This window comes from Scylla paramamosain, chromosome 5 (assembly GCF_035594125.1).
Source record: "Scylla paramamosain isolate STU-SP2022 chromosome 5, ASM3559412v1, whole genome shotgun sequence".
NCBI classification, from domain to species: Eukaryota; Metazoa; Arthropoda; class Malacostraca; order Decapoda; family Portunidae; genus Scylla; species Scylla paramamosain.
In genome coordinates, this window is record NC_087155.1 from 6,816,156 (window position 1) to 6,837,385 (window position 21,230).

The following is a 21,230-nucleotide window of genomic DNA, read 5'->3' on the forward strand; positions in this document are numbered from 1 at the left end:
GCGTTTTTACATCCTAGACCCCTCACCTACTTTCATCCTGCTTTCGTAAGTACATACAAAATAACTTAAATGCTGCGAAGAGAAATTTCACATTCAACCCCAAGGCTGTCATCCCGGGGACCGTGCCCCTCACCTATGGCCGCGTCCACGCGTGCGAGCCTTGTTCGACGGGCAGTCGTTTAATGTCCGTTGTTCGCGCACGGAGCGCCTGTGCCCGTGGTCGAGCGAAATCAGCACATGAGACCGTCTGTCTGGTAGTTTGACAATTTGCTGCCGGGTATGGATGGACGACTCGTGTGTAATAACAACGTCACACACTTTGCCAGAGGTAAACGGCCAAAAACCGCCGGGCTTTAGTAAGCAACTGCGTATAGACGACGATTACTTCGTGCCACTTTGTAACCTGGGACGACGTGCAGAACTTCATCGCTTAGCTGTACTTTAAGTTCCAAACATTTTTCTGGAGGCATTAAGTTTGTTATACTAAACATAATCTAGTCTTAATATTCGTAATAGACAAAACAACAAAATGCGAGTTCTATTATTGATAATAAAACTTACGGCTTACCACGTATGCAACAGTTAATTTCCTATTAGCACAAAATCTTTACCTTTCCTCATCCACAGCGGTGGCCTCTATTGCCGATTTGTATCCATGGCTTCTGCGAGCTATATTTTCCTAGCACGTACCAATATACATTATTTTCCAGAAAACAAAGTGATAATGCCTGACGACGGTTTTATAATAACATAACCGTGACAGCAACTTAGATGAATGGCTGTGCATACTTTCATGATATGTTGTTCTGCACGAAGTGATGGTTAATGCATTTTGGATGCATAGAACTATGAAGAAAATAAGGAACTGTTGCCTGCTTCTGAAAGTGTGCAGCGCGCACAGCTGTTCATGACTGCGTGGATTTTGCGGTCACATATAAGAGTAAATAAAGCTGGGATGAATGCAAATGCACGTCCTCAAAGTACCTTGTCCTTGAAACCTGACATTGAAAAACTGACCACTGTTGGATGCCTCCTCTGACCTGTGGGAGTCCTGCGTGTAAATACGAGTATCTTATCCGACAACGCTTTGTTTATCTTCTTATTTACGTGCAATCATGGCCACTGGTCGATTGACCCACCGCACTCACTTCCACTGTGTTTAGAGCTTTCTCTCAGTCTTAAGTCCATGGATTTATTGACAGTCTTCCAGATTAAAGGATTTAAGATTGAGAAAAAAAAAAAAAAATTAGTGGACCTATGCCCTTGACCTTAACTATGAAACTTGTTCACTCATATAGCCATCTGTTAGTTTTCATTAATGCAAGATGATTTCTCCTCCTCCTCCTCCTCCTCCTCCTCCTTATTCATCTTTTCCGTTAAGGTTTATAATATTGTGACAGATAAATCATGCAGTCCATGTGTTTGGCGCACATTATAAACGGTTAAGGTAGACACATGCATGGAGGTATAACAGAATTAAATGATGATGTTGAAGTTACATTAGTGGGAGACCGATTCCCGGCCCTATCCTACTTACGGGTGTTGGCTGAAAAAAGAAGAAAAAAGTAGAAAAAAAAATCGAAATAAAACAGCATCTGCTTTCATGAAATTGCGACGATAGAAGCAGGTACGTGTGTCTTCAGAGGAAGCGGTAGTGGGTGTGTAAGTATTGCGAATGCGACGGCGGGTGCAGGATAAAGTCAGACACCACACATAACTTTGCTACCCACACACAACAATCAAATATCAAATTGTTACTGCGAGACGATTTTAAACATGCGAAATGTTCCTAAAACAAAGGATTCTCTCTCTCTCTCTCTCTCTCTCTCTCTCTCTCTCTCTCTCTCTCTCTCTCTCTCTCTCTCTCTCTCTCAGCGCCAGAGAGGTGCGGCTGTCTTTTGCTACGTTGAGGAGGAAGAACCGTGCCAGCTGCGTGCGTCCTTGTGTCCTTGAAAGACTCGGCCACCTTGTAAGGGTTCCACGCCTCACAAGAATGCAGCGACTCACCGTATACGCCGCCACGTGTGGATACTATACTCGTTCATTATGTAACCGTCGTACGTTACTGCTACGTGTAAGCTCATACTCATATATTAATGTAGCGACGTATCGCAAGAGTTTAGCAGCCTGCTTTGTTGTGTCTTTGTATTGCTATTTTTGGGTGTGTTAGCTATTCATGGGAGAGCAACATAGGGATCTAATCTCAGTACTACAAAAAGCTATATCATTATCATCGTTGTTATTATTACCATTATTATAATAATAATAATTATTATTATCATTATTATTATTATTATTATTATTATTATTATTATTATTATTATTATTATTATTAATACTTTCACTGCGATATGCAACAATTCACAGTACTAAAAGTAATTAAGTTTTTATAAGCGTCGACAGGAAAAGAAAAAGAAAAAAAAAGGGAGGAGATTAAGAGAGTCGATTTAGCTGTATCTAGCTAGCATAATGCTTGTAGGTGGGTGCTGGACAGGGATGGCCATATACGGCCCCAAAAGAGCCAGGGTCCGGCCGCCATCCTGCTCGGCATTAACATTGCAGTCCGGCCCGCGAAATTCCAGCCAAATAAATTTTGCCAAAACATCATTGTCGTCTTCAACCCTGAGTGGAAACAAAAATACTTAATCAGTGAGTGCTTCGGACTGGTCCAGTGCCTCATGCTTCAAGACTGTGGCGGTCTTCGAAGAGCTCAACTTGTGCCAGAGACAGAGCACCGAACATCAAACTTGGCATCGATGTCTGTCACTGAGAGGAATGACGTCATCGCTAGACTGTCAGGCTACTTGCAGAAAACAATTTCGGTCTTCCGCAAACAGACTTTGAGGTCAACCAACAAAGTGACGTGCGCCAATTATGAGGTCTCCCGCCTCCTTTTTTGTCGGATGAAGCCATTCACATTCATCAAGAAGTCCCTTGTCGCTGTGGTGAACTACCTCTGTCCAGAGCAGACTTCTGCCTTTAAGAGTGTGAGGCTTTCGTCCTGCATTGTTCGCCGTCGCATCAAGATGTCGACAACGTGCACAACCAGCTGTTCGATCCTCATCGCGCCGGCACGAAGAAACTCCCAACTATTATAGCTATTTTTACCCGTGGGATCACCGCTGACCTCCAGGGGTGCGAGGAATTCCTACAGCTTGTCCCGCTGCACGACACCACCGCTAGGCAAGATATCTTCGACGCCGTGCTTCAGTGTGCGAAGCAGCACTCCCTTGACCTGTCTCCTGTCTCGTGTGCGTAACGACCGATGGTGGGAAAGAAGAAAGGCAGTGGTTCACTACTAGTGCAACACTGTGAGGACGCTATACACACAGCCCATCCACAAACTGCACTGCATCATCCACTAAGAGTCCGTGTGCGCCAAGTCTGCCAGTCTCGTGGACGTCATGTCAATCGCGGTGAAGGTCGTCAACTCCATCGTCTCCCGCAAACTTCATCATCCCCAATTCTAGGTATTGATGAACAAGGTCAACGAACACTACGGGGATCTCCTCTAGCTCAGTTGGGTCATGGGCTATATACGCTGTCCAGTGTGTGACCTGCAGCAAGAGACTATTTTCCTTCCAGAACAAACTTCCCCCACGCTAATAACTTCGACTCACGATGGCTCGCTCGTTGTCACGGACTCGGCTGCGCACCTGAACTACCTCAGTGTAAAGCTGCAAGACAAGGACATTCTTGTGACAGACATGCACTCGAACATCACTGCCCTTGAGTTTAGGCTGCGCTTGAAGGCTAATGTTTGAGCATTTTCCTCACCCTGTTGTTTGTGCTTCTGGTAAAACGTCCGTGTCGTCGCCTCTCTGCTGGAGGAATTTAACTTCCTAATGACTCAGCACTAACAACCTGACTACTAAGTTTATTCCATTCATCTACCACTGTATTTAAGAACCAGTTCCTTTAAAGCTTGAACCCATTATTTTTTGTTTTATCCTGATTACCGATCCTGAGAATTTTGCTTGTCACTCTTGTTATATCCCCTATATCACTTAAAGACTTTCATCAAGTCCCTTTTCAATCTGTGTCACTCTAAGAAATGTAAATTTTAAAACTTCAGTCTCTTTTCGTAAGGACCTTCTCATTCCCTGTAAGTAGAGGTGAATTTTAGAATGAATTAAACAAGGATGGGGTGAGAAGCAATGAATTGAGTGTTTAGATGTAGATCACATGAGAAAAAAGCAAAGAGGAGGGAAAGGGGAAGTAGTGGAATTGGCAGCATTATATACATCGGGCTGTAAAATAGAAGACGAAAATGGATGTAATGGATGTAAGGTGTTTGAGGGAGCGTGTGCGTAAATGATTTCCATGGATAGAGAAGTGGAGGAGAACTGGTGTTTTCTGAGAGTCAGGTGATCGAATATAACAGGGATTATTGCAGTTGTTTGTTCATATACACTGAATGAGAGAAGACAGATCGGTGAAGAAATTGACTGAAGTGTAAACCGAAAGGAAAGATTACGAGTGGGATGGATGCACGATGTGAAGAGGGAGATAGATGTAAGAGGGATGCCTATACCAATAAGGAACAGGGATGAGTGGAGAGCAGAATGCATAGTAATCCTGTCTCGAGAATCTGCACGGGAAGCCCTCTCACACCCAGAAAGGAGGTGGGTTCACTAAGGTGCAGCAGGAGTAGACAGTTTTGCTTGCGCTCCGTGATGGGGACAATGCCTCGCAGTGTGGGCGGTGAAGATGGGTCCTCTTCCTTTCAGACTCTTAGAGACTAAGATATTCTTATCTTACTCTTACTCTTATTCTCTTAGATATTCTTGTCGATGTGATCGCAAATAGGAATATACTCGCATCCAAGCAGACTCCTAGTCTCAGCTGCCACCTTACTGCATATGTACATATATGTATTGTATACATATTCTACAAGAAAATCTGATGGTGAACTATTTACAAAGTTATTAGTACGAATATATGTAAAGATAAACGTACTTGGTAGATAAAATTGATCTGAAAATTAGACATTTCATGCGCGACAAAATGATTTGTTCGGTCTAATCCGCAGACTCCCGCTGAATATAACTGATAGGATATGTATCAGGAAATGCGAGAGGATTAACCACTTGTGTTACTCATCATGCAGTCCAGCCACAGTGCGCACAATCAGTCATCATGTTATAAATTATCTGGGTGCACGCATCATGGACATTCGGATGGAGTCCATAAATGTAGTGGCGAGACAACCAAGGATGGCGAAATTCCACTTGGGCCTAACTGGTGCGATGCAGTGTGATTGTGTCAGAGTGTCTTGCATGTGAGAGGCGTGATCCTCGGCACTTGTAGTTCGGCTGTTTTGATCAATTTCGGATTGTCTTAAAACACGAGGCTTTACACTCCCTGGTGAAGAAAACGAACTTTCAGGTAAGAGAAAATACTTGGGGTGAGACACGCGTTATCGCAAGACAATACCAAGAAAGAAAGACTTGAGATGCATGCGGTACCTGGAGGTACCAGGCATCAATAAAATAATGAGGAGGCACAATCAAGCTCGACAAAACCTCAGTTGGGCAATGGTGACCATTAAGATGGCACGATGGCAAGGTGTCGTATAATGAATAATATCCTATCAGGGGTCCAATCTCCGGTACCTGCTTCCCCGCCATCCCCCCCAGACATTTCTTAATCCCTCAGAGAAATTTCCCATTGTTTCAAAACACGAGATATTTCACACTTGCCCTGCGATATTCAGGGAAAAAAAAGTAAAATACATATTGCTGACGCATCTACAAATCTTGCTTGTACACGGAAACGATAGACAAAACCGAAAAAGAAATGATAAAAATAAATAAAATAATTCATATCAAGGGACGTATAGATCTCTACGGCATCCTTGGTTCACACCGAAAGTAGGCAAGATAAATACACTGAACACTCGTATGTCCATGCTATGAAACATGCAGTAGGCTGAACAGGATTAAGGTATTTGCATAACCAATATAAAGTTCACTATAATCTTTTATTCAAATAATGGGAAATATATCCGTTTCGGGGAAATACAGAACGTACTCGTACAGTAATTACAATAATCCAGTTCTTTTCCTGTATGTGACGTAGCGTGTGCAGTCCGGCACCACTGATGAAAACTGGGAGTCAAGGAAAATGTCATTTTACTATGATTATTTTACTACGATTATATTTGTCCCTGTGAAACATGCTACGCATTCCTGCCTCGCACTCTTGTCCAAGAAAACACCACGCCACTTCTCGCGTGGGGGTCCCGCAGGGAGAAATGTGTATGGCTTACTTTCTTTCGGATCTCGCAGTTTTTCATGCTTGGTATGATATATTTTGCTGTCACCGTAGCCAACCGGGAAGCAGGTAGGTTTTATGAGAAAACAGCTCTTATATATGTATAATTTTCCAACAGATTAATCTAATAAGGAGATGTTAACTTAAACATTCGATATTGGGAAGGATCCGAAGAGAGAGAGAGAGAGAGAGAGAGAGAGAGAGAGAGAGAGAGAGAGAGAGAGAGAGAGAGAGAGAGAGAGAGAGAGAGAGAGAGAGAGAGATGCAATGAAGAATTTCTGCATTATTTTAACCTTTCACTTTCCTCCAAGTCAAGCATTCAAACAATGCAAACCTTTATACAACCCGAACACCCAGATGGAATACCACGTAGGTACACGACCTCTAACCATTTTATGTGTTGAACTTTCACCTTTCAGACCATTACGTTTGCGATTATAATTTGATTTCTATTAACGCACTGCATGCACAGATGATTCTATTCACGGAACCCAAATCTGAGAGAGAATGTACGAGTGAAATATTAAACTCTTTATTAATCGCTTTGAATTCTCTCTCTCTCTCTCTCTCTCTCTCTCTCTCTCTCTCTCTCTCTCTCTCTCTCTCTCTCTCTCTCTCTTATAAACACACAAACATCCATCTTTGGGTTCCCTTCACAACTTTCTTATGACGTACGAATATATGAGTATGCAGAACGTAACACGCATCGAACGCACGTGTGTGTGTGTGTGTGTGTGTTTGTGTGTGTGTGTGTGTGTGTGTGTGTGTGTGTGTGTGTGTGTGTGTGTGTGTGTGTGTGTGTGTGTGTGTGTGTGTGTGTGCGCGCGCTCTCGCACGTTTCACATACCCCCCACAAACCTCAAACCCCGTTGTGCCTCCCAAAGAACACAGGCAGCGCCTTGCAGGGCGGAATCATTATTCTGGGCAACGCCTCCGTATCACTTTCCCCCCTGACTTTTCACATATTCCTTTTTTGCCTCCTTTTCTATTGTGTATTTTTACAATATATGTATTCACCTTCAGAAAATAAGTCATAAATGAAGAGGTAAGCAAATAGCCTTCTGATGATCAATAACGGAATGGGATGCAAGTGTGTACTGTCATGATTCCTTTTTTTTTATTTCAATGAGTATTGAGTTATCTGACTTATTGGTTATTTTGAGGCGCACACTCCTGGGCTGCCTTGCTGGACTAGACTAGACTGGACTGGACAAAGGAACTTCTGTCAATTTATTCACCCCCTTACCCATCCACCCACCTTCTCTCTCTCTCTCTCTTTCTAGTGGACAGTCCTTCGCGATAACCACAGCCCATGACGACACAGTATCGGCAGAGACACAGTGAACCTTCCCTCAGCCGAGTGATAAAACACATCGTCGGGGGAACACGCTAGGTGGAATGTTGGCGTGAGGGAGAACGACAGCCGTGGAGCTCTTTTGGAAGGTCTGTGGTAGTGATGGTGGTGGTGGTGGTGGTGGGCAAGGAGAAAGTCCAGTGGTAGAACATAAATACGTTGCACGGGTGGCGTGGATGTAGAAAGTGAAATGAGTAGGTGAAGGAAGACTGGAAGGCGGAGGTTAAATTACTGTCCTCCTACATATGGTGAAGGTTACCTTTCCCACATTACTACTACTACTACTACTACTACTACTACTACTACTACTACTTCTACTTCTATTACTGCTGCTGCTGCTGCTACTACTACTACTACTACTACTACTACTACTACTACTACTACTACTACTACTATTACTACTATACTCGTACATGAATCAAGGGAAATCAATCACCTAATATATACTGAAGAATGATAGTCACGAGTTAAAAAAAAATATGTAAGAACTTATGGATAACTTTTAAAGTGTTCTAAAATTATTCAGATATTTATTTGGAAAACTGCGGTAGGAGAATAACTGAATGACAAAATTCGAAATACCCACAGAGTTGTTACTGCTACGTTATAGAAATATTAACCTTTAACAAGTTCAAATATTTTACCTCGATCAGCACCATTACAAGGCCCGATCTAATGTTTGTTTCATAGGAGAGAGACAGTAAGCCGTGAGTGTCCTGAATGCTCTTCGCCCTAGTACAAGAATTATCGGCTCAGCTGATCGCAGTGGTCGCTATGGTTTCGATTATGCAGCGAGCAAAAAACGAAAAGTCGTACTGACAAAGCTTGGCTGCGCAAAATCCATGTAGTATTTGCTTAATGTGATTGGAAAATGTATCCGAGAGAGAGAGAGAGAGAGAGAGAGAGAGAGAGAGAGAGAGAGAGAGAGAGAGAGAGAGAGAGATGCAACTTCCATCTTGGTTTTCTTGATAACGTGGATCTTTCGGTTTATAAAACACCAAGAACGTCTCGGCGGAACCTGAGACCATACCGACGCTTCTCGCAAACGCCCTTGGTACGCCACGGAAGGCATGGCGCCAAATAACACTGGCAACTCACTGGTGTGCTCGCGTCTCATGAAACTCATCCTGATACACCTGAACTTGGATTCGAAGTCCTTCATTCTTCAAGTAGCAATGCATGCATTCTAAATATTCCTGTCCCTAAATTTCATGGAAAGAAGAAATGCGTGTGCAGTCGTGCCTTTCTGACATGGCACGCAAGCCATGCGAGCACAAAGTACATTGACAAACATAAATGACTACCTTTCCTGCGGGTGCCCGAGTGCATACCAAGTGGTTCCTCGCCGCCGCTGGGTGTGGCGGCAGGTGGAGGGTATATGTGGAGAGGCGGCGCTGAGAAAGACGCAGTCCTCCCGCAATCCACCCGGTAGTCGTAATGGTCAGCTCCAGCAAGGTAGGCGGCAGGACGCTCGCGCACACTAACGTTCACCTCCACTCAGAGCAACTCTTTTTTTTTTTTGCTGTGGACACGTTTACTGTGAATAGTGTTTCTCAAACAGTAGCCTGCACACGTGTCTTCATGACCGAGAACGGTGCACCAGCGATCAACTTGGTTATAATAACACGTGTGTGTTTGTCTTAAAAAACAACCAACACTAAATCGTAAAGCCACAAAACACGAAACAGACACCTCACTTCTCCCACTGAAGCAGGGTTTCGTGTTTTGTGGCTTGTGTGTGTGTGTGTGTGTGTGTGTGTGTGTGTGTATACTCGTACATATATATATATATATATATATATATATATATATATATATATATATATATATATATATATATATATATATATATATATATATATATATATATATAAACACACACACACACACACACACACACACACACACACACACACACACACACACACACTATAAAAAGCAAAATTTTCACATGAAAATTAATGTCCCTCACGTCTCGGTGTGTCACTTGAATATGTATAATGTTCCTGGAATCTTTTGTCCTCCGTCCTTTTCATCAAAGTCTATGATATACACCTAAAAACTTAACAGATGACCACATTGCAGCTTGTAATTTTATCTCTATTCCCTGCTGTACATCACAGGTAAACCAAAATCCTTTCTTTCTATAGGTGGCTGTGGTGGTGGTGGCGGTGATGGTGCTAATAGCGGCACTACTGACCGAGCCCGCCACTGCGAGCCCGGCGCTGCGTCTTGCATCTCGGTACCCTCGCAGGAAATCCTACAAGAACGTGAGTCCTATTGAATGGCCCAGTACATACACAAACAACATCTGCACTTCCACTATAGTTTCCAAACTTTATTCGTTCACATCCATCTATTTAGCAGACTTTCAGTCTCATATCCTCTCAGATCTCCCGCCAGCCAAACTTACGTGGAAACTCGTCACCATTACAGTCTTTTTTCTGATGCTTTCAATGGGTTTCCTGCGCCTTTCTCTTCTCCATAATATTTGTTTAGTGGAAGGAGAGAGTAGCTGTAGCCAAGATTTTATTTGTTTATCTATATATTGGTCTTCTTTTCATGATGTTACATGATCACTTGATCGGCCGTGGCGGAAATAATGAACCAACGACACATATATGACTTGTTTGCAAGTTAGATAAAGTATGTAGTATATTTTCAATGAAACTCAGTAATCTACTTATATTCATTTGCTTAACTTGATGGATAAAGCATAATGCTGTGTTGAACCCAAGTACAACACCTGATGCTTTATTACGCCGACACTTTATCCAAATCAAATACAACAGTACATCTTCATACATGTGCTATCCACCATGTAGTACAAGAGAGGTTGTAGTAGCAATGGAGTGCCTTAGGGAAGATATGATGGGCGCGTCATCCGTACTTCCCTTTGAGGATCCTGTGCCATGCCGCATGTAGAACTCACTAAAGCTCCAATGATATTGTCATAAAAATAAAATAAATAAATAAAAATTTTGCCCAGCTGCCTAGTTTGTCTCTCTTGCACATAGTGAGTGCACCACACTGTTAGTATTCCTCATTATTGTCTTGCCACCTACTCTTAGGCAGGGTAGGTACCTTCAAAGGACTTGTATTACCTCCCAATGAAAGACTGTACGCGTAAATATGTGACGAATTCTAATTTAGCCGCGCCCTTCTCTTACAGTACCCCTTGGCTGGGCTCCTACCACACAAAGTCCCCTGCTGCTGGTACGGCTATGACGCTGAAGGATTTTCAAGGTGGGTCTACATAATGCACTGATGTTCCTATATAGTACTGAGTATACGTACAGGTATGTTTACACATATAATCAAGATCATGATAACTTATCGAGTTCATATTCTTAAAGGCTCCTTATAAACGATAACAACGCAAGGTTAATGGAAGAATACTTTTTTCCCTTTTCTTTTGTTTAAGTGCAGACTCTTGTCAAATTTGTTCTCATACCGTTCGAACAGGAATTTTTATACATTATTTCGATATTGCGGAGGATACAAATATCCTGTTAACACACTCCATGATCTCTGCAGGAACGGGAGGGACTTGAGGCACCAGACCCCTGACATGGGGGACACTGGAGTCATGTGATGTTCGGTGAGTCTGGCGGCACATTCACCTCTCGGCTCGACATGCTGTGTTTTGTGTTGATTCACTGATCGATGCATAGTAAATTATTCATGTCAGTGGTGTGGAATAAATGTTATATTCTATTATATCATTCTACATATACGATGCACGATAATAGATATTTGCTTCATTGCCTCTTACCATGTCACATATTGAAGTTGACGTGTTAAAATTACTCTTCTTCTTCTTGCCCTGTTTTCTCACTTTATCTCACGCTCATTTGTTTCTTTCCAAATGTGGACAGGTTGATCAGCACTGCACTAACATGCGGAGGACTGAAGATCATTGCGTGGCGGGGACGACGCTCGTTCACGCTTTTAATCGTTATGTTATTTAAGCGTCTTAAATTTATACTGCAACAATTTTTTTACAAGACAACACTATTAAACTTAATCACTACACATAATAATAGTTGATTTACAACCTTTTTTTCTTTTTTTTTTTGAGGAGGATGAATGCTGAGTATATGAAATGAATGGTTTATTAATACCTATACTATATCATTATTCCTGAGTAGGAAAGATATATATATATATATATATATATATATATATATATATATATATATATATATATATATATATATATATATATATATATATATATATATATATATATATATATATACTCGTATATATATATAAAACACTTAAAGCCTTGAGGTTCTTCATTTACATAAAGTAAAAGTATTTATATCCTCGTTTCTATCCATATGTACAATCTGCATTTCGCTTTAGTCCACAGAGGAAGGATGCAAAAGCTCTTCGAAGTGTTAAGATTATGGATACACTGCATTTTCAATTATTTATCATTGGTAAGCATTTCTCCTTTCGACTACCATGACGTACTTTATCAAACACAAGGTATGAAAGTACATAACTGTGCCATAAGCCACGTGCTCAGTGGGGAGAAGTAGACCAACCACATCCAGCATGCAAGTGGTTAGTAGGACAGATACGTGATTCACATATATATATATATATATATATATATATATATATATATATATATATATATATATATATATATATATATATATATATATATATATATATATATATATATATATATATATATATATATATATATATATATATATATTAGAATTTCATAAAAAAAAAAAAAGGCTGAAACAGTAAAGTATTCCCTCAGTATATGCACGCTTCCATGCCAGGTACTGTCATTTCTGTTATGCAGTCAGCAGACAGACAGGTCTCTGACACGGATGCAGTAGTCATTATAAGGAAGATCAGAATAATACCTCCTCAGATCCACTTCCGATTACCAGAGGGAAAATGCCAGAGGCACCTCCGCTTTGGGGAATCTTGAGGAGGGATTGGAGCGACAGGACAAGATACAGATATGAATTTGTGATCAGAGGAACCCAACAGAGAAGACAAAGTGACAGCATAAGCAGAAGGATTAGGTTAGGAAAAGGTCAAGAATGTTGGGCGAATCTCCAAGACGATCAGGAATACAAGTAGGGTATTGTACTAGTCGCTACAGGTCGTGGAGGAAAGTAAAGTTAAAGGCTAATTCACCAGATTGGTTAGTGAAGGGAGAGGAAAACCAAAGCTGGTAGGGAGCATTGAAGTCTCATGAATGGGATCTCCGTGAAAGGAAAGAGAGTCAGCATGCGTTCCACTTTGGAAGTTAAATGGTCAAAGAACTTTTTATGGTTAGAGGAGTTAGGTGAGAGGTAAACAGCACAGATAAATTAATTTGAGAGTAACTCTGCAGTCGCCAGATGGTTAGAAAAAAAAATCGAAAGATTCAAGAACTTGGGCACAAGATTAATATTTTAGGTCGGTGCGCACAAAGATGCAACATCGAGCTTTGGATTGAAAATGAGGATAGAGAAAGTAGGAGGGAAGAGAGAAGCGGCTACTGTCAGTTGCTTTAGATGCCTGCGTTTCGGTGAGGAAAAGAAGATGAGGCTTAGTAAAGGAGAGGTGGTGTTCTGCAGACTGAATATTAAATACAAGGCCGCGAATGTTGCAGAAGTTAATGAAGAAAAAGTTGAGGGAGGGGGGTATTAAGACATTTAAGGTCGATATCAGAAGGAGAGCAGTCCAACCTGAGAGTTCCCTACCCAGAATGGGATTCAGAGGCTGGTGTAAGAGTCGCAATTATACGCTTTAAATCTTGAGTGAAGGATGTGCATGTATTAGGTGCATGTAGAGTTGTTTGAATGAAGAGAGTTATCTTCAGAGGGGAGGCTGTAACTACCCGTTTCTGTTGTGAGACACAAAGGGAAAATTTCAGGGAGGTCACAGCTGGGTTACTGATAAGTTCACAGCACCCCTGATCCAGTGACTGAGACCTCATAGGAAGTAATTACCTTTTCGGCGGGTCTACTGACTCCTACTTACGAGGGTTACTTTGTAAATGTAGGTTATCTGCTTAGGTATCCTACTTTTAGAAGCCCTATAGCTCCTACTACAGATTGTTATAACAATTGGAGACAATATTATAGCTTGTCATCGATGACAGAAGTGAAAATAACACCAATAGTAGCATAACTATCCATCTATACATTGTTTAAAATAAAAAAAAATTATTTCACGAAAACTTGCTAATAGTTACTATGAGTTTGCTCGGAAGCCTTGACGTGAAAGAAGACTTTTGTTTATTGAGGGCATTTTATTTCCGTGGTTTGTGGAGCACCATAAAGCCAAGGACATAACAATCACTTCTTCACTGTGACACTGCACAAACACTTGTCAGTCTGTCTGCCTTGTACTTAAAATTGAGAATGTTTTCATTTAGGAAAGATCCTTGATAAGGTTAATTATGTCGCTTTTTACTCCTACAAGTGAAAGGAGAAGAAATGAAGTCTTGTTTCCCTCACGGATAATACCTAGTCTATACGTTCCTTGGTTCCTCTCATTGTACAGACTTAGAAAGTTTTCAGGCAAATACAGTAGAATAGTCCATAAGGAGTCATAAGTCATAAGGAGTGAAGAACTGATGGTGAGAGCCTGAGAGGTGAGAAGACTGGATGTGTCCATGACTAAGAAAGCCCATGCCAAATGCTATACGAGTTAATGTGTAACTGACGAACTGCAAATGTATTCAGTGAACGTATAGCGCTGTTATAACTCTGACAGTCATGGTAATGCTCATGGTAACGGTGGCTTCATGTCGTTGTCTGAACTTGAAAGCCTGCTCATCCACACCTCTGCACCAAGGAAACAACTCGAACCTAGACCTTTAAATCCGAATGCATACTAGTTAACAACACTGACAGACTATGCGAGTATCTTCAAAACTCCGACATTTTTTCTTTTTATTACTGTTTTTCATTGTTTATTGTTTTGATAACTGTGGTATTCGATATATATATATTTATTTATTTATTTATTTATATGTGTATATATATATATATATATATATATATATATATATATATATATATATATATATATATATATATATATATATATATATATATATATATATATATATATATATATATATATATATATATATATATATGTAACTAATAGCATCCTAAATTACTACACAAAGTAAAAGCAGACAAATGCTTTACATAAATAAAACTGAAATAAACGGTAACAATAGAAAAATGACAGAATTCACATAATGGCACCTGTCCACCACCGCTCAGTTTACGAACTCGACCTGCGTGTAGATGAAGAAAAGTGCGTCAGACGGGAATGGTTGGGTCTCAGTGTTGCTGTGCGAGTCTGGCTGACCGTTGTAGTAACCAAGGTCAACAACTGACATGGGTAGTAATAATGAAGGAACAGGGAGGAACGGTGCTGTCGACTTGCCAAAGACTCATGTAAACACTGACGAGCACATAGTGGATGACACAGGTAAAAATACTAACGGGTCTGCGATGAGCCCTCTTGAGAGCTTCGGAACTTGAAGAGCTATTGCCTACTGAAAGGCAGCAAGGTCACTGAAACGGTGGCATGAGGGAGACGATTTAGTTTATATACAGAGTTGCTTTCCACTTTTCTTTGGTATTTCATGTGCTAGTTTAGGGTTACAAACTTACAAGCGGGAAAAAAGCTTAGTTAACGCTAGCAGTGAATAGAATGTGAGTGAATTTGCAGAACGTTGTGAGATAAATCATGAAACACTACTGTATAGGAAATCCTGGGAAAAGCCTCCCTAATTTGTGGAGGAGAGGCGGAGAAAACAGGCTAGATGCTTCCAGGCTGATGAGGAAGTTTAAAAGCATTTCGAGAGAAGGCTACGAGGATTTATTTGTATTTTCACAAAATTCAGTCTTCCTAGCAACTTTAGATCTTTTGCTGTTATGAATTACATAAGCAGAAACAGGATGAGGACAAGAAAGGAAGTGTGGGGACTGAAGCGGCCGGCACTGATAATGGGGCGGTAAGTTCTGGTTTGGACTGGCTATGGGATCAGAATATTCAGTATGCTTTCTTGGAGGGTGCAGGTGGGAGAATGGGGAAGATAGAAGTGGTTCGGAAACCAAGGAGGTTGTAGTACATCGCATTCCATTCACTGATTACTTTTTATTGATTTATTTTATTTATTTAGCTATTCTTATTGACAAGAACCTATAACACGGTATTTAGAAAAAAAAAAAAGGAACCTGAGCCATCCCACCATCGTCTTCAAAGCTTCCACACAATTACAAATTCGTATAAAAAAACGGAATTCATTCACATCCCTTCGTTATTTATTGCATTAGGAATCCAGCATGTTGAGGCAGCAAAGCGCTTCACTCACTATTCACTTTTGTTCTTCCTGTTCAGCATTCAAGTTAGTCACAGTCATTTTAAGTTTGTCCACGTACACACTGAAGGCAGGCGGCCAAGTTTACTTTCTCCCCTCTCTGTATGATCTCGATGAAGGAGAAATGATGTCTTGGGCCCCACGCTGGAATTCCCCACTCGTGTCTCGCGTGGAGCTGTTCCCCAATGGAGCCCTAGCAGTGCCCAAGGTCACCCACGGATCCTGGGTGTGTCTTGGCGTGCGATGCGTCACCCGAACCTGCGACACGTGTGCTTATTGGCGGAGCAAGTGGAAGCTTGGAGTGAGAATGATCTCTCTCTCTCTCTCTCTCTCTCTCTCTCTCTCTCTCTCTCTCTCTCTCTCTCTCTCTCTCTCTCTCTCTCTTTATATATATATATATATATATATATATATATATATATATATATATATATATATATATATATATATATATATATATATATATAAACACACACACACACAAACACACTACCAATGGTTTACCGTAGCCCACCTCATGCTGAGAGGTCTTGTAGCGCATTAACAAAGACTGGGAGTTAGTGGAGGTCTGCACACATGTAGTCTCTTTATATTATGTATGGCCTTGTTTGCTTATCTCCACTGCAGTAAAACCGCAGGTGCCGCTGCCGTACATTGGTTAGGAAATAACTATGCCTTAAACATTATATCAAATGACATGCCCATGATCAAAAGAAACCTTATAATTTGTGATAACTGTCATTCCCAGGGGATCGTATATAATAGCTTGTATAGATCATTTTTCTCACCTGGTGAAGCCCTCTGCGTCGTAGCCGTGCCAGCAGCAGGGTACCTCGTGAGGCTTCAAGGACTCAAGGATCTCCTGTTCCACAGAGGGATAACAAGAAAAGAAAGTCAAAGACAGTCAGTCTCGTAATCAAGCACGTGTAAATCGCTGAACTGAGGAGGCAGCAAGAAAAAGAAAGTCTATGACATTCTCGTAATCAAGCACATGTACATTACTTAACCAGCGAGATTATATGTCCATATAGTAATGAATGCGACATGAGGTCGAAGAATGATGACAGTAAAGTAATATTTTCCTCGGAACAATAAATGGTTCACTAACTCATCACTCCCGCCTCGTAAAAAAATCCCCTTTGCACTCTGCATACATAAGAATTAGTTCATTGCGAAGGAAAATCATGATCTGTGACTTGGTTGCATACATATGAGTTCATCTAGACAGTCGATCCTTATATTTGGTGTTGCTTGTGCTTCATGAGTCGTGTGATCCTGGGTTGGTTGCTAGGGGCAACGAAAAGGATGTGACTGGGAAAAGTATTGGTGGCGGTAGTGGTGAAGAGTGAAAATTTCACCTTTGATTCATCCCGATATAATATTTCATTTTCTAGAGGCACAATCTTTAGTGCCATTTTTGTGTGTTCCTAATTTTCCCCACATTTGTATGTTGCCACTGAATTATCTATTGGCATGTGTGTGTGTGTGTGTGTGTGTGTTTCACTATGAAAATATTGCTTATAAAATGTATCAGTAGAAAATAAATAAATAAATAAATAAATATAATGCGAACTGAATTAGTCACCCATAAGCTGAAACAACGCAGAGTAAAGATTACCTTGACCAAAAAAGACCATGCAGGGTTGAGTCATTGCGTACGTACTTCTAAAATTAGAATTGCAATTACATAAAGTGAATCTCATCCAGTAAAATCCAGTTAAATTAATGAGCAGCAGCGGTGGTAGACGTGCGAGAAGTACCAAGGGCAGGACCACGGGTCGGAGGGTCAGAGGATTAGCATTGGTCCTCTACATTCCCCCCTCTGACCGCTTCCCTTCATGTTTCAGTACCATCAGAATACATGATTCACCCGGGTATTCATAAGCAGGATTATTTGTCTACATCCAGAAGGCTGCAGAGCACACCAGTACATGTACTCCATAATATCATACATTTCAAAACCATTATTCCCCGAGCGGAGCGAGGTTTTTTTTTTTTTATTTTGTTACCGCACATCTGTACAGCCCACCGCTCCGCCTGTCCCCTAGAGGGTACAACGATGATTTGGCCAGGAGCACCTTTTGGTGTCCATCGCAAATAAAAATTGCGATTTCAGTCCCGGAAGCACCTCCTGGGCCCGTATACATAAAAACCCCTAAAAGACTTTTAAATCTACTCCCAGCTGAAAGTAAATGCTAAAAGTGTATACAAGAAACAATAAAAGTTTTCTGAAGTCACTTTTAGCTAGGAGTAAAAGTAAAATCTAAACTCGCTAAACGTGCTATGTTTAGCGCTTTAAAAAGACTCTAACCATTATGTTTTTGCATTTGAAAGTCATATACCCATAGTTAAGTAAGGACAGGTAGGAACAGACTCTTTGTTAAACATCACGGAAGTTGTCTTTTGTTTATTTCGTACAGGACACTTTCCTCTTGTTCGTCTGAGCAAATATCACCACCTAACACGATAGCAGGCGCCATCCTGATCACGTGGTGCTGATGCAAATGCTGATGTTATGTCTACTGTACGTCCGCTGTATGTTAGCCGGTGGCACCTTTCGAGGCACTCGAAGGCAGAGAGGCAGAGAGGGAGTGACGGTCGCTGCAAGTGGCGGCGTCATGCGAGCCCTGCCTACTGACGGAGGGCCGCAGCGTTAGTGTGAGCACAAACTCTTAACAGACTCTTAAACTAAGTGAAGTGATGTCACTGTTTAACTGATAACAAAACACAGTGACGTATTGCTAATCTCTCCAGTAACCCGAGACCTAACACCACCACGTTACTATAATATCCCGTAACGAGTGAACTCTTCTGTTGTTGGTGTTAATAAATTGTATATATTGACTTGATTCAAACTTTTTTTAAGCCTACTCATATCACGCTACCTTAATTAAATCAAATATTCCTGCCATTGGTGTGACAAACAGCCGAGTAGGGGAACAGTCAATACATTACATAAAAGTATTTAATGTTAATTTATATTTCACTGTCATTATTATTGTTGATGATACACATATAAGAATTACTGCATCCAGAGATTAGGAGGTAGAATATAAGGCATGAATAATAAGGCATGAAATAAAGCTATCTGTAGAATGCAACTGTAGCTCATGACACTAGATCTATTTTAAATTGTGTTTTGGCAGTGTGTGTGTGTGTGTGTGTGTGTGTGTGTGTGTGTCAAACTAACCTAATCCGTCACCACACAGTCCAAGTAACTGGAATTTAATTTATCTTTCTGCATTCAACTTAATAACCTCACCCAGACACCCTATAGTCCCTTGCCAAGAGTAAGAAATTCTTCTGTATTCAACCCAACTCAAGTCATCTCACAGCTACCTGTAGGAGTGGAATTTAATACAGCTAATTGCATTCAGTCTAACTCAACCATCCCCACAGCTGCTTGCAGGGATAAGCAGAGTTTTGAAAATAATTTTGCACTAAGTAGAAACGAGTAAGTCATCCAGTTATCCTAAAAGAGCTGCTTCTCTCTTTCCTTGGCTTGGCCAAGCTGCCCCCACCATTGATTGTTGTGTTGACATCCCCGGGGTGGGTTCGAGTCTAAACTCGTCTCATGTAAGTACATATTTAACTCAAAATGTGTCAATAATCCGGTTCTTTTCATCGAAAAGTGAAATATAAATTAACATGAAATACTTTTATATATTGTTTTGACATTCAAGTGCGAAAACATAATGGTTAGAGTCTTTCTTAAGCGCTAAACGTAACACGTATAGCGAGTTTAGATTTTACTTTTACTTTTGGCTAGAAGCTACTTAAGAAAATTTTTATAGTTTCTTGTATACACTTTTAGCATTTACTTTTAGCTGGGAGTAAATTTAAAAGTCTATTAGGGTTTTTTACGTATACGGGCCCTGGTAGGTAACTTTTGACGGCGCATCTTCCTTATTTTATGACATTTCTTCGTCAGACCCACCTTTTTGCCGTATTTTGCATTTTTCGACTTATCGAGCAGGCAAAATGCGCGAATTATATGCCATAACTCACTTCATATACGGGATAACCAGTTTTGGTTGACACCATCAGACTCAGCAGTGACTAGAATCAAGATGTATTGTAAAAACTTAACAAAACAAAAAAGAAAATGGTAATACGACGAGTTGAACTGTGAAGATGTTAAAAAAAATATTTATAACATGTTTTACTCATGGTCGCTATTTTCAACAGTTAATCATTGAATGCTGAAATAAATTATTACATTAAGTAGGAAAAACTCTCGTGAACACGATAGTGTGATCAGAATACAGATAAAACTCCACATATTGAAAACAGTCATTTATAGCAACCATCACGGTGGCACGACACTGCGTGGCTTGTGCAGGTGGGCTTGACCAGGTCTGCGGCGCGTCGGAAAATTAGAATCCCCCAGCCGCTGGGGGAAGGCCCTTCAAGTTGTTCCGCTGCTTAAAGCACCTATTACTTGGTTGGTTATGGATTTTTTACGCAGTCATGTCTCGGAGAAGGCGGGAAAACATGCTCCTAGTGCTGAGCAACATACTAAGACAAGTCCTGACAGGAATGAATGAAGAAATTCCTCTCTAGTAGCTATATTTCAGCTATCATAAATTTTAATAAATTTCAACATGGTACACTCATTAGTACTTCCAGCGGGAGAACAGAATGGAATAAAACGAAGTAAGCTGAATTTTCCCTTCAGACATTCAAATGTCTGATGAATCCTTATGCGCTTATTTTGAATTAGACTGATACTTCAGCGAGTGAGAAAATCTGTGAATTATGATGCAAAGCACAAGTCAAAACGCATATGGTACAGTTTAATATAGTTAACAATAAAGGGTCTTGTTCTGTGATAACAAAATAATGGTGATGGCTGGTGTGGTGCTTACCTCTAGGGTTTTCAGGTGTTTGTCAGATAGTGTGGACATCAGCAGGTTGAGGAGTGGGGACCCCTCCACTGCCGATGCCGTCTCCACCATCATCATCACCACCACCACCACCACCTGAAAGCATAATAGTAAAGCGATTATATTCAAGTACACACATTCTGAGATTAACCGATACGTTTTATTTAGATCTCTTCGTAGTCTGAAAATTAAGGAGATCAGTGAAGAGACGAGGATATACAGTACAGCTGCAAAAGCAAACCTTTGGGACTGTCGCGTGTGCAATAGCCACCTGTTACCAAGAAGTATTACCCACATAAATAGAATCAACAAATGCGCAGTATCCTTGAAAACTCACTGAGCT

The 21,230-nt window shown here is 40.8% G+C and overlaps 1 long non-coding RNA gene across 2 annotated transcripts in view; it reads right to left on the bottom strand.

Moving 5' to 3' along the window:
* LOC135100469 (uncharacterized) overlaps positions 1 to 9,057 on the bottom strand; it is a 30,182-nt gene extending 21,125 nt beyond the window's left edge. For both annotated transcript variants that reach the window (XR_010268720.1, XR_010268719.1), the window contains exon 1: positions 8,935 to 9,057. This is a non-coding gene — a long non-coding RNA (uncharacterized LOC135100469). The remainder of the gene's footprint in view (positions 1 to 8,934) is intronic.
* Between the last annotated feature and the right edge of the window lie 12,173 nt (positions 9,058 to 21,230).